Genomic DNA, 13721 nt, shown 5'->3' on the forward strand with positions numbered 1-13721 from the left:
GATAACCCAAGAAAGTCAGTGCATCATCGAGGACTGTCTAACTTATTTCCAGTGGGGTCCTCAATCTTGTCCCCCAGGATGCTACCCACACCAGTCAACTAACACCCAGGTACCTATTTGCTGCTAGGTGAACAGGACAACAGGTGTAAGGAAACGTGTCGAAATGTTTCCACCCGCTGGGAATCGAACCCGGGCCCTCCGTGTGTGAAGTGGGAGCTTTGGCCACCAGGCCACCGGGCCATCCTTAACATTTAGATTTTGCCACCGAAGTGGCTAGTTTATTGTGCACCCCATATCCATCCTGTGGATGGTAGCGCAAGAGCATATGGATACACAAAAGGCCTAGGAACTAGGCCCCTAAGGGTTAACAGGAATACATATGGATTTATATCTACATATCTATAGTTCAGTTATCTGTTACAAGCAAATTTAGGAAATTTGCTTAGTATATCTGGTATCTTATTCTCATTAATAGGATATCTTGACATGTCACATAGGTAATTATATTGTCTATCTCTGTATTCCTCAATAAGTGGACAATTAAGCACATAGTGTTCAAGACAGTGACCATATGCCTAATCACATAATTTACATTTAGCTTGATCATCATCTGTGTGTCTGCCAAACTGCCAGAAGTACTTGTAACCAAGCCTAAGTCTGGCCACTACAACATCACACTGCCAGAAGTACTTGTAACCAAGCCTAAGCCTGGCCACTACAACATCACACTGCCAGAAGTACTTGTAACCAAGCCTAAGCCTGGCCACTACAACATCAGTCAGTACTTGTAACCAAGCCTAAGCCTGGCCACTACAACATCAGTCAGTACTTGTAACCAAGCCTAAGCCTGGCCACTACAACATCAGTCAGTACTTGTAACCAAACCTAAGCCTGGCCACTACAACATCAGTCAGTACTTGTAACCAAGCCTAAGCCTGGCCACTACAACATCAGTCAGTACTTGTAACCAAGCCTAAGCCTGGCCACTACAACATCACACTGCCAGAAGTACTTGTAACCAAGCCTAAGCCTGGCCACTACAACATCAGTCAGTCTGTTCACACTGCAAGTTGCTCCATAAACATACTTATCTACGTTCATGTTATCATAGTGGGTTATAGATCTACTCAGGCTTCTAACTGCATTCCTATAACAATCATTTTCATTATTTACTTCTCTCCTAATATTATTCCTAATGCTAGACACAGTTATACCAAAGTTATATTCTACATTCTCCTTCTGGGTACTCTTCTTGGCTAACATATCAACTTTATCATGAAGGAGTAATCCAATGTGTAATGGGATCCATACCAATTGTACATTAATTCCTTTGTCCCTAATTTTTGAGTATCTATACCTGGCTTCTCCAATGAGCATGTTGTTGGAGTCATTATATGAGTTAAGAGCCTTCAGTGATGACATAGAATCAGTAATGATGACAAAGTCAAGTTCGGTGTCATAAGTTAGCTTTATCGCCATTAGGATTGCAAACAATTCAGTTTCCAATGTAGATACCCAGTTGTTAATTCTTATGCCTAGTACAACAAGTTTATTATTGTTCTTAACTAGGGAGGTGGCAACAAGAACAGATGCAGCCCTGCCAGAAGACTTCAGTTTAGATCCATCACTGTATATTACTTGTGATAACTTATTACTACCAGCTACGAGAGAAATTTCTTCTTGAGCAGTTGCTTTAACAAGTGATTTAAGGAAGAGATTACTAGCAATGAGCTTCTTGGGAGGAACTTGCAGGTATCCTTAAGTAAGTTTATTTGTCAAGTTTTCTTCAGTAATGAAGAAGGGGTAAAGCTGTGGCTTGATTGACAGAGCATTCTCCTCACACACTGAGTGTCCATAGTTCAATCTTTAGCATGGGTAGAATGTATTGGGCATATTTCCTTAAACCTGGTGTCCTTGTTCACCTAGCAATAAGTATGTACATGGGTGTTAGTCACTTTACACCTGTTGCAACTGCATGCCTTGCAGTAAATAGGTACCTGGGTGTTAGTCGACTGGTGTAGGTCGCATCCTGGGAGACAAGATTTACCTGGAATTTACCTGGAGAGAGTTCCGGGGGTCAATGCCCCTGCGGCCCGGTCTGTGACCAGGCCTCCTGGTGGATCAGAGCCTGATCAACCAGGCTGTTACTGCTGGCTGCACGCAATCCAACGTGCGAGCCACAGCCCGGCTGGTCAGGTACAGACTTTAGGTGCTTGTCCAGTGCCAGCTTGAAGACTGCCAGGGGTCTATTGGTAATCCCCCTTATGTATGCTGGGAGGCAGTTGAACAGTCTCGGGCCCCTGACACTTATTGTTTCTTAACGTGCTAGTGACACCCCTGCTTTTCATTGGGAGGATGTTGCATCGTCTGCCAAGTCTTTTGCTTTAGTTGTGATTGATTTTCGTGTGCAAGTTTGGTACTAGTCCCTCTAGGATTTTCCAGGTGTATATAATCATGTATCTCTCCTGCCTGCGTTCCAGGGAATACAGGTTCAGGAACTTCGAGCGCTCCCAGTAATTGAGGTGTTTTATCTCCGTTATGCGCACTGTGAAGGTTCTCTGTACATTTTCTAGGTCGGCAATTTCACCTGCCTTGAAAGGTGCTGTTAGTGTGCAGCAATATTCCAGCCTAGATAGAACAAGCGACCTGAAGAGTGTCATCATGGGCTTGGCCTCCCTAGTTTTGAAGGTTCTCATTATCCATCCTGTCATTTTTCTAGCAGTTGCAATTGATATAATGTTATGGTCCTTGAAGGTGAGATCCTCCGACATGATCACTCCCAGGTCTTTGAAGTTTGTTTTTTGCTCTATTTTGTGGCCGGAATTTGTTTTGTACTCTGATGAAGTTTTGATTTCCTCGTGTCTACCAAATCGGAGTAATTGAAATTTCTCATCATTGAACTTCATATTTTTTTCTGCAGCCCATTGAAAGATTTGGTTGATGTCCGCCTGGAGCCTTGCAGTGTCTGCAATGGAAGACACTGTCATGCAGATTCGGGTGTCATCTGCAAAGGAAGATACGGTGCTGTGGCTGACATCCTTGTCTATGTCAGATATGAGGATGAGAAACAAGATGGGAACGAGTACTGTGCCTTGTGGAACAGAGCTTTTCACCGTAGCCGCCTCGGACTTTACTCTGTTGACTACTACTCTTTGTGTTCTGTTTGTGAGGAAATTATAGATCCATCTACCAACTTTTCCTGTTATTCCTTTAGCACGCATTTTGTGCACTATTACGCCATGGTCACACTTGTCAAAGGCTTTTGCAAAGTCTGTATATATTACATCTGCATTCTTTTTGTCTTCTAGTGCTTCTAGGACCTTGTCATAGTGATCTAATAGATGAGACAGACAGGAGCAACCTGCTCTAAACCCATGTTGCCCTGGGTTGTGTAACTGATGGGTTTCTAGATGGGTGGCGATCTTGCTTCTTAGGACCCTTTCAAAGATTTTTATGATATGGGATATTAGTGCTATCGGTCTGTAGTTCTTTGCTATTGCTTTACTGCCCCCTTTGTGGAGTGGGGCTATGTCTGTTGTTTTTAGTAGCTGTGGGACGACCCCCGTGTCCATGCTCCCTCTCCATAGGATGGTAAAAGCTCGTGATAGGGGCTTCTTGCAGTTCTTGATTAACATGGAGTTCCATGAGTCTGGGCCTGGGGCAGAGTGCATGGGCATGTCATTTATCGCCTGTTCGAAGTCATTTGGTGTCAGGATAACATCAGATAGGCTTGTGTTAACCAAATTCTGTGGCTCTCTCAAAAAAAAATTAATTTTGATCTTCGACTCTCAGTCTGGTTAGCGGCTTGCTAAAAACTGAGTCATATTGGGACTTGAGTAGCTCACTCATTTCCTTGCTGTCATCTGTGTAGGACCCATCTTGTTTAAGTAGGGGCCCAATATTGGACGTTGTTCTCGACTTTGATTTGGCGTAGGAAAAGAAATACTTTGGGTTTCTTTCGATTTCATTTATGGCTTTTAGTTCTTCCCGCGATTCCTGACTCCTATAAGATTCCTTTAGCTTAAGTTCGATGTTTGCTATTTCTCTGACCAGTGACTCCCTACGCATTTCAGATATATTGGCCTCTTTTAGCTGCTCTGCTATTCTTTTTTGTCGCCTGTAAAGGGAGCGCCTGTCTCTTTCTATTTTGCATCTACTCCTTTTTCTTAAAGGAATAAGCCTTGAGCATACATCGAGTGCCACCGAGTTAATCTGTTCTAGGCATAAGTTGGGGTCTGTGTTGCTTAGTTTATCTTCCCAGCTTATATCAGTTAGGACTTGGTTTACTTGGTCCCACTTTATGTTCTTATTATTGAAGTTGAATTTGGTGAAGGCTCCCTCATGACTAATCTCATTATGTCGGTAGCTCCGCGCATACATGTCTGAACCTCGATTATGTTGTGATCCGAGTAGTATATTGTTTTTGATATATTGACATTTCGTATCAGATCATCATTGTTAGTGAAGATGAGGTCTAGTGTATTCTCCAGTCTAGTAGGCTCTATTATTTGCTGGTTTAAGTTGAATTTTGTGCAGAGATTTAAAAGCTTGTGTGTGTGTGAATTCTCGTAAGAGCTGCCTCCTGGAGTTATCACTGCAACAACATTATTCGCTGTATTCCTCCATTTTAGGTGCCTTAAGTTGAAATCCCCCAGGAGCAAGATGTTGGGGGCAGGAGCTGGCAGATTTTCCAGACAGTGGTCAATTTTTAACAGCTGTTCCTGGAATTGCTGGGACGTTGCATCCGAAGGCTTGTAGACTACCACAATGACTAGGTTTTGGTTCTCGATCTTTACTGCTAAAACTTCCACTACATCATTTGAGGCATTAAGCAGTTCAAGTGACTCTGTGATATACAGGCCAACCCCACCCCTTTTGCCTGTTCACTCTGTCGCATTTGACCCCAATTGAAATAAGACAGACAGTTCTCAATGATACACAAACTTTCTTGGGTTATCCTGGGTGGTAATGCTTTGGGTTAAAAATCCAAACATATCTTGGCTCATTTTACCTTACACAAATAACCCGCACATAAGAGAGAAGCTTACGACGACGTTTCGGTCCGACTTGGACCATTGACAAAGTCACACTAACCAGAAGTGGAGCAGGACGGCTATATATAGGCATGAAGAGGTCATGGTAGTACAAGAATGGTATATAATACCGACAAGATGAAATTAAGACACATGCGCAACACCCGGGCATCCCTATCGTAGACGTTTCGCCATCCAGCCAGCCACTGGATGGCGAAACATCCACAACAAAGACAACCAGACGCCGCACATGTGTCTTAATTAAGACACATGTGCGGCATCTGGTTGTCTTTGTTGTGGACGTTTCGCCATCCAGTGGCTGGCTGGATGATGAAACGTCTACGATAGGGATGCCCAGGTGTTGCACATGTGTCTTAATTTCATCTTGTCGGTATTATATACCATTCTTGTACTACTACTACTACTACTACTACTACTACTACCACCACCACCACCTCTTCCTGCCTATATATAGCCGTCCTGCTCCACTTCTGGTTAGTGTGACTTTGTCAATGGTCCAAGTCGGACCGAAACGTCGTAAGCTTCTCTCTTTTATGTGCGGGTTATTTGTGTATCGTTCCAGTCACGGTATTGTGCCTTTTTTTGTTATTCATTTTACCTTATCTTAAGCATACCTGCTCTATGAACGAGGAAGTATAGAGTATGTATAGTACATAATAACTAAATTGCAGGATAAGGCCTCCTGAAATGGCCAGTGATAATAATAATAATTAATAGTAAAGTCTATTTCTTTTTGCCATGCAAGTAATGTAGTAGTTTACATGATTAATACAATAGTAGACACAAAAGAAAGCCATTAATTATGCAGTGCGTTTTGGGCAGCTAGTCATAAGGCTTAAGTTACTTAAGAACTAAACAGACTATTAAGTAGGGCTTCTTATACAGTTACTTACAGTCATAAGTATATTAAGAAAGGCAGTTAGTGACAACTTGTCAGTTACAAAAGAATTACATATTACAGTATTTCAAACTAATTCCATGATCTTCAATTTTGTGGAGTGATTTAATAGAGATGGTGAAGATAGAACAAGTTACCTAGATTACAGTAGAAATAAAATGAGACAAGATATATTAAGAATAACAGGGACAGAATTGGAAGAAAGCTAGTTTTATTTGACATAGCATATTGCTGTCTCAGTTACAGTAAGGAGAGTAGGAGCTTTTTAACAATAGCTCTGAACTGATTAGAAGATAGAGGGCCTTTTGATGCTTCAGGCAGGGACTCCAGATCTTAGGGCCTTTTATGCGCATTGAGTTTTTATACAGGTTGAGTCGGATGCAAGGGATATCAAAGAAGCTCTTATGTCTTGTGTTATGTCTGTGTGTTCTGTTGCAGCTACCAAGGAAAAGTTTCAGAGAAGGGTTTATATCGGAATTAATTGTCCTATATACATTTTTTTTTTCAACAAGTTGGCCTGTCTCCCACCGAGACAGGGTGACCCAAAAAAGAAAGAAAATCCCCAAAAAGAAAATACTTTCATCATCATTCAACACTTTCACCACACTCACACATAATCACTGTTTTTGCAGAGGTGCTCAGAATACAAGAGTTTAGAAGCATATACGTATAAAGATACACAACATATCCCTCCAAACTGCCAGTATACTTATATACATATATAATAATAATATCTTTACTTCTAGAAGTACATGTACAAAGTATATAGGCCTAGGTGACATCAATGACATACTACTACATATATAGAAAACTGCTTATTATGCAGAGCATTATAGGCAAATTAGGTCAGTTTTGTCCCTGAATGCAACCCACACCAGGCAACTAACACCCAGGTATACTCTCCAGGTACCCATTTTACTGATGGGTGAACAGGGACCGCAGGTGTCTTATGGAAACACAATGAGGTCTGGGGATTCGAGCCCTGGACCATAGTGTATAAGCTGAGTGCGCTAGCGATTGAGCTACATGACACCTATAGTAGGCACAGTAGTATGAGTGCATATTTTGTATAGTAATAAGTAAGTTCAAGGTTTTGAAGAGTGGGGGGGGGATGTTATCTGGCACTGGAATGGGTGATCGTTCACACAGCAACTTTTTGTTAGGTTATTAATAGGTAGTAGGTTGGTAGACAGCAACCACCCAGGGAGGTACTACCGTCCTGCCAAGTGAGTGTAAAACGAAAGCCTGTGATTGTTTTACATGATGGTAGGATTGCTGATGTCTTTTGTCTGTCTCATAAATATGCAAGATTACAGGTATGTCTTGCTACTTCTACTTACACTTAGGTCACACTACACATACATGTACACATTTATTTATACACACTCATCTGAGTTTTCTTTGATTTTATCTTAATAGTTCTTGGTCTTATTACTTTTCCTTTTATATCCATGGGGAAGTGGAATAAAAATCTTTCCTCCGTAAGCCATGCGTGTTGTAAAAGTCAACTAAAATGCCGGGAACAATGGGCTAGTAACCCCTTTTCCTGTAAAGATTACTAAAAAGAATAATAAGAAGAAAATTGTCAAAGTGGGAAGTCTGAATGTGCGTGGATGTTGTGCAGATGATAAGAAAGAGATGATTGTGGATGTTATGAATGAGAAGAAGCTGGATGTCCTGGCTTTAAGTGAAACAAAGCTGAAGGGGGTGGGAGAGTTTCAGTGGAGAGGAATAAATGGGATTAGGTCAGGGGTTTCAAATAGAGTTAGAGCTAAAGAAGGAGTAGCAATAATGTTGAAGGATAAGCTATGGCAGGAAAAGAGGAACTATAAATGTATAAATTCAGGGATTATGTGGAGTAAAATAAAGATTGGATGTGAAAAGTGGGTTATAATAAGCGTGTATGCACCTGGAGAAGAGAGAAGTGTAGAGGAGAGAGAAAGATTTTGGGAAATGTTGAGTGAATGCATGGGGAGTTTTGAATCAAGTGTGAGAGTAATGGTGGTTGGGAATTTCAATGCTAAAGTGGGTAAAAATGTTATGGAGGGAGTAGTAGGTAAATTTGGGGTGCCAGGGGTAAATGTAAATGGGGAGCCTTTAATTGAGCTATGTGTAGAAAGAGATTTGGTAATAAGTAATACATATTTTATGAAAAAGAGGATAAATAAATATACAAGGTATGATGTAGCACGTAATGAAAGTAGTTTATTAGATTATGTATTGGTGGATAAAAGGTTGATGGGTAGGCTCCAGGATGTACATGTTTATAGAGGGGCAACTGATATATCAGATCATTATTTAGTTGTAGCTACAGTTAGTGTAAGAGGTAGATGGGAAAAGAGGAAGGTGGCAACAACAAGTAAGAGGGAGGTGAAAGTGTATGAACTAAGGGAGGAGGAAGTTCGGGTGAGATATAAGCGACTATTGGCAGAAAGGTGGGCTAGTGCAAAGATGAGTAGTGGGGGGGGTTGAAGAGGGTTGGAATAGTTTTAAAAATACAGTATTAGAATGTGGGGCAGAAGTTTGTGGTTATAGGAGGGTGGGGGCAGGAGGAAAGAGGAGTGATTGGTGGAATGATGAAGTAAAGGGTGTGATAAAAGAGAAAAAGGTAGCTTATGAGAGGTTTTTACAAAGCAGAAGTGTTATAAGAAGAGCAGAGTATATGGAGAGTAAAAGAAAGGTAAAGAGAGTGGTGAGAGAGTGCAAAAGGAGAGCAGATGATAGAGTGGGAGAGGCACTGTCAAGAAATTTTAATGAAAATAAGAAAAAATTTTGGAGTGAGTTAAACAAGTTAAGAAAGCCTAGGGAAAGTATGGATTTGTCAGTTAAAAACAGAGTAGGGGAGTTAGTAGATGGGGAGATGGAGGTATTAGGTAGATGGCGAGAATATTTTGAGGAACTTTTAAATGTTAAGGAAGAAACAGAGGCAGTAATTTCATGCACTGGTCAGGGAGGTATACCATCTTTTAGGAGTGAAGAAGAGCAGAATGTAAGTGTGGGGGAGGTACGTGAGGCATTACGTAAAATGAAAGGGGGTAAAGCAGCTGGAACTGATGGGATCATGACAGAAATGTTAAAAGCAGGGGGGGATATAGTGTTGGAGTGGTTGGTACTTTTGTTTAATAAATGTATGAAAGAGGGGAAGGTACCTAGGGATTGGCAGAGAGCATGTATAGTCCCTTTATATAAAGGGAAAGGGGACAAAAGAGACTGTAAAAATTATAGAGGAATAAGTTTACTGAGTTTACCAGGAAAAGTGTACGGTAGGGTTATAATTGAAAGAATTAGAGGTAAGACAGAATGTAGGATTGCGGATGAGCAAGGAGGTTTCAGAGTGGGTAGGGGATGTGTAGATCAAGTGTTTACATTGAAGCATATATGTGAACAGTATTTAGATAAAGGTAGGGAAGTTTTTATTGCATTTATGGATTTAGAAAAGGCATATGATAGAGTGGATAGAGGAGCAATGTGGCAGATGTTGCAAGTATATGGAATAGGTGGTAAGTTATTAAATGCTGTAAAGAGTTTTTATGAGGATGGTGAGGCTCAGGTTAGGGTGTGTAGAAGAGAGGGAGACTACTTCCCAGTAAAAGTAGGTCTTAGACAGGGATGTGTAATGTCACCATGGTTGTTTAATATATTTATAGATGGGGTTGTAAAGGAAGTAAATGCTAGGGTGTTCGGGAGAGGGGTGGGATTAAATTTTGGGGAATCAAATTCAAAATGGGAATTGACACAGTTACTTTTTGCTGATGATACTGTGCTTATGGGAGATTCTAAAGAAAAATTGCAAAGGTTAGTGGATGAGTTTGGGAATGTGTGTAAAGGTAGAAAGTTGAAAGTGAACATAGAAAAGAGTAAGGTGATGAGGGTGTCAAATGATTTAGATAAAGAAAAATTGGATATCAAATTGGGGAGGAGGAGTATGGAAGAAGTGAATGTTTTCAGATACTTGGGAGTTGACGTGTCGGCAGATGGATTTACGAAGGATGAGGTTAATCATAGAATTGATGAGGGAAAAAAGGTGAGTGGTGCGTTGAGGTATATGTGGAGTCAAAAAATGTTATCTATGGAGGCAAAGAAGGGAATGTATGAAAGTATAGTAGTACCAACACTCTTATATGGGTGTGAAGCTTGGGTGGTAAATGCAGCAGCGAGGAGACGGTTGAAGGCAGTGGAGATGTCCTGTTTAAGGGCAATGTGTGGTGTAAATATTATGCAGAAAATTCGGAGTGTGGAAATTAGGAAAAGGTGTGGAGTTAATAAAAGTATTAGTAAGAGGGCAGAAGAGGGGTTGTTGAGGTGGTTTGGTCATTTAGAGAGAATGGATCAAAGTAGAATGACATGGAAAGCATATAAATCTATAGGGGAAGGAAGGCGGGGTAGGGGTCGTCCTCGAAAGGGTTGGAGAGAGGGGGTAAAGGAGGTTTTGTGGGCAAGGGGCTTGGACTTCCAGCAAGCGTGCATGAGCGTGTTAGATAGGAGTGAATGGAGACGAATGGTACTTGGGACCTGACGATCTGTTGGAGTGTGAGCAGGGTAATATTTAGTGAAGGGATTCAGGGAAACCGGTTATTTTCATATAGTCGGACTTGAGTCCTGGAAATGGGAAGTACAATGCCTGCACTTTAAAGGAGGGGTTTGGGATATTGGCAGTTTGGAGGGATATGTTGTGTATCTTTATATGTGTATGCTTCTAAACTGTTGTATTCTGAGCACCTCTGCAAAAACAGTGATAATGTGCGAGTGTGGTGAAAGTGTTGAATGATGATGAAAGTATTTTCTTTTTGGGGATTTTCTTTCTTTTTTGGGTCACCCTGCCTCGGTGGGAGACGGCCGACTTGTTGAGAAAAAAAAAAAAAATTAATAGTTTTAGGTGATTGACATAGATCCCCAGGCACACATACCATAGATGAAGTAAGGATAGATTACAGAGTAGTACAGTGTAAATAGTGCTGTTTGAGGTACACAGTAATGTATCTTGAGAGGATACCTACTGTGTTGGAAACATTAGCTATGTGTAGGATGGGGATATTAGATTTCAAGCAGCAGACAAGGTGTAAATCTAAGAATTCACCCTCGGTGTGTCTTACAATAGGAGAACTGTTGATCATTATATTTAGTTGGATATTTGAAGTTCTGTTTCCAAACATGTAATAGGTTTTGTCAATATTAAGGGTGAGTTTGTTGGTAGTCATCCATGTAGAGGGTTTTAAGAGCTTATCATTAACAGTGTCATTGAGAGAAGTCATTTTTAAATGGGAAATGACAAAAGTTGTCATCTGTGAACAAAACAGGTTCAAGGAGACAAGATGCAATGGAGAGATCATTGATGTATTCGAGAAAAAGCAAAGGGCCAAGAACACTGCCCTGAAGCACTCCTATGTTGACAAGCCAAGTTGATGAGGTTATGCCGTTGATCTAGACATACTGTTGTCTGATGTTAAGATGTTCTAGCTTATGGTGCAGGATGCTGTGAGCCACTGTACTGAAAGCTTTCTGCAGGTCTGTGAAGAGGCCCAGAGGATATTCATTATTTTCAAGAGCTGCATAAAGCATTTAACGTTTTTTATAAAGGTTGGAGGGAGGGGGTAAAGGAGGTTTTGTGTGCGAGGGGCTTGGACTTCCAGCAGGCATGCGTGAGCATGTTTGATAGGAGTGAATGGAGACATGGTTTTTAATACTTGACGTGCTGTTGGAGTGTGAGCAAAGTAACATTTATGAAGGGGTTCAGGGAAACCAGCAGGCCGGACTTGAGTCCTGGAGATGGGAAGTACAGTGCCTGCACTCTGAAGGAGGGGTGTTAATGTTGCAGTTTAAAAACTGTAGTGTGAAGCACCCTTCTGGCAAGACAGTGATGGAGTGAATGATGGTGAAAGTTTTTCTTTTTCGGGCCACCCTACCTAGGTGGGAATCGGCCAGTGTGATAATAATAATAAAAATAATTTGTACTTTTTTGGGGGGGCCTAAAACTATACTGGCAGGGATTGAGTGTATTGGGAGACACTAGGAAGGAGCAAACTTGCTTATGAATTACTTTTTTGAAGATTTTAGATAGTAATGGCAAGCTGGATAATGGCTAATACGTAGTTATTTACCTCTGTTGGATCACTCCTTTGTGTATTGGGGTAACCCTTGCTACCTTAAACATTGTTAGCAAAATTACAAATTCTAATGATGTGTTGAACAAAATTGCAATAGTGGGTGACAGCACATGAGTTTCTTTTTTGTACATTAGTGGCAGTAAATCAGTTACGTTTCCTATGTTGTTTTTCAGTGAATTTATTAGAATTAGGATTAGTTGGAGCTAAATAGAGTGAATTTGGGAAATTTCCAGTAAGGTAGTCACTCGCCTGAGCATGTGAAGTTGGGATTTCGCTAACAAGTCTTGATCCTATAGTAGAGAAGAAATCATTTAGTATGTTAGGTGTTTCTGCAGGCTGGATGTAAGGTTCATCCAATTTAATTAATATATCTCTGGTTTTAGCAGGTTTTCAAGAGTCCAGGATTTCAGAAAGGGTTTTCCAGGTCTTTTTCATATCCCCTTTCATTTCATTAAACCTGCTTGCATAATTAAGTTGTTGAGACTTCCTTACTAGATTGGCAAGTACTGATGTATATATTGTTTGGTCCGTTCTTTAGTTATTCAGCCCAATCCAAACTGTTGTTCATACAGTTATCCAAGGGATGTGATACCTGGCAGGAATATTGCAGAAAACAAAAAAATGTTGGTGATCCTCCTAATTTTGCACTGCAGTGTTTTTTGTTTATAAATACAGTTTTATGTTTTTATATTCCAAGTTCTCATACTGAGTTCACAAAAGTGCTTTAGTTATTTTCTTTTCCTAAGATCAGAACCTCACATTTGTCCACATTGAACTGCATCTGCCACTTCTCCAACCACATCATCATCCTAGCCATCATACTGTAGTTTTCTACTCTCCTTATCAGAAATCATTCGATGGCCTGTCTAGTGCTGATCCCTGTAACACACCACTTTAATGGGTCACAATTCTGATATTTCACCATTTATGCAAACTCTCTGTTGCCTATTGATCAACCATGCTTCAGCTCAGGAGATAATTTCTCCTACATCATATGCTGCTGCTATCCTCGTCAGTCTCCTGTGTGGAATTCTACCAGAGGCCTTACTGAAACCCATATATACAATATAGCATTCTTTATGATGGTCTACCACCATGAATATGTATCATAAAAACGGTTACGTACCAGTATCGGCAGGAATGTCCCTTATTAAACTGTGCTGAGATTCATTGATTATATTATTTCTTTTGAAGTGGATTTGAATTACATCCACAATTATTGATTAAATGGTCTTTCTCACAAGCTGATTGAACTATAATGGATATAACATTTGTCATTTTCCACCCATCCGGTTGATACCCATTTGTAGTGATCTGTTGAGGAGACTAGCTAATGATTTACTATGTTTCTCTTTACATTCCTCTAGAACGTCAGTTGGTATTGCACTCAGCTCACACATTGAGGTTTGTTGCTCAGTCCCCGGTACAGGTAAAAACATTAGAGCATGTTTCCTTAAAACACCTACTGTCCATGTTCACCTGTTAGTAAAATAGGTTCCTAGATGTTAGTTTGACTGGTGTGAGTTGCATCCTGAGGACAAAATTAACATAAAATTGCCTAAAATGCTCTGCATAAGAAGGGGCTTTCTATATATTATGTCACTGATGTCAGCTGTTGTCTGTATAAGTTGTATTATATACTTGTAGAAATCTTCTTCTTTCAAC

Source organism: Cherax quadricarinatus, chromosome 5 (genome assembly GCF_038502225.1).
Source record: "Cherax quadricarinatus isolate ZL_2023a chromosome 5, ASM3850222v1, whole genome shotgun sequence".
In the NCBI taxonomy this organism is placed as follows: domain Eukaryota; kingdom Metazoa; phylum Arthropoda; class Malacostraca; order Decapoda; family Parastacidae; genus Cherax; species Cherax quadricarinatus.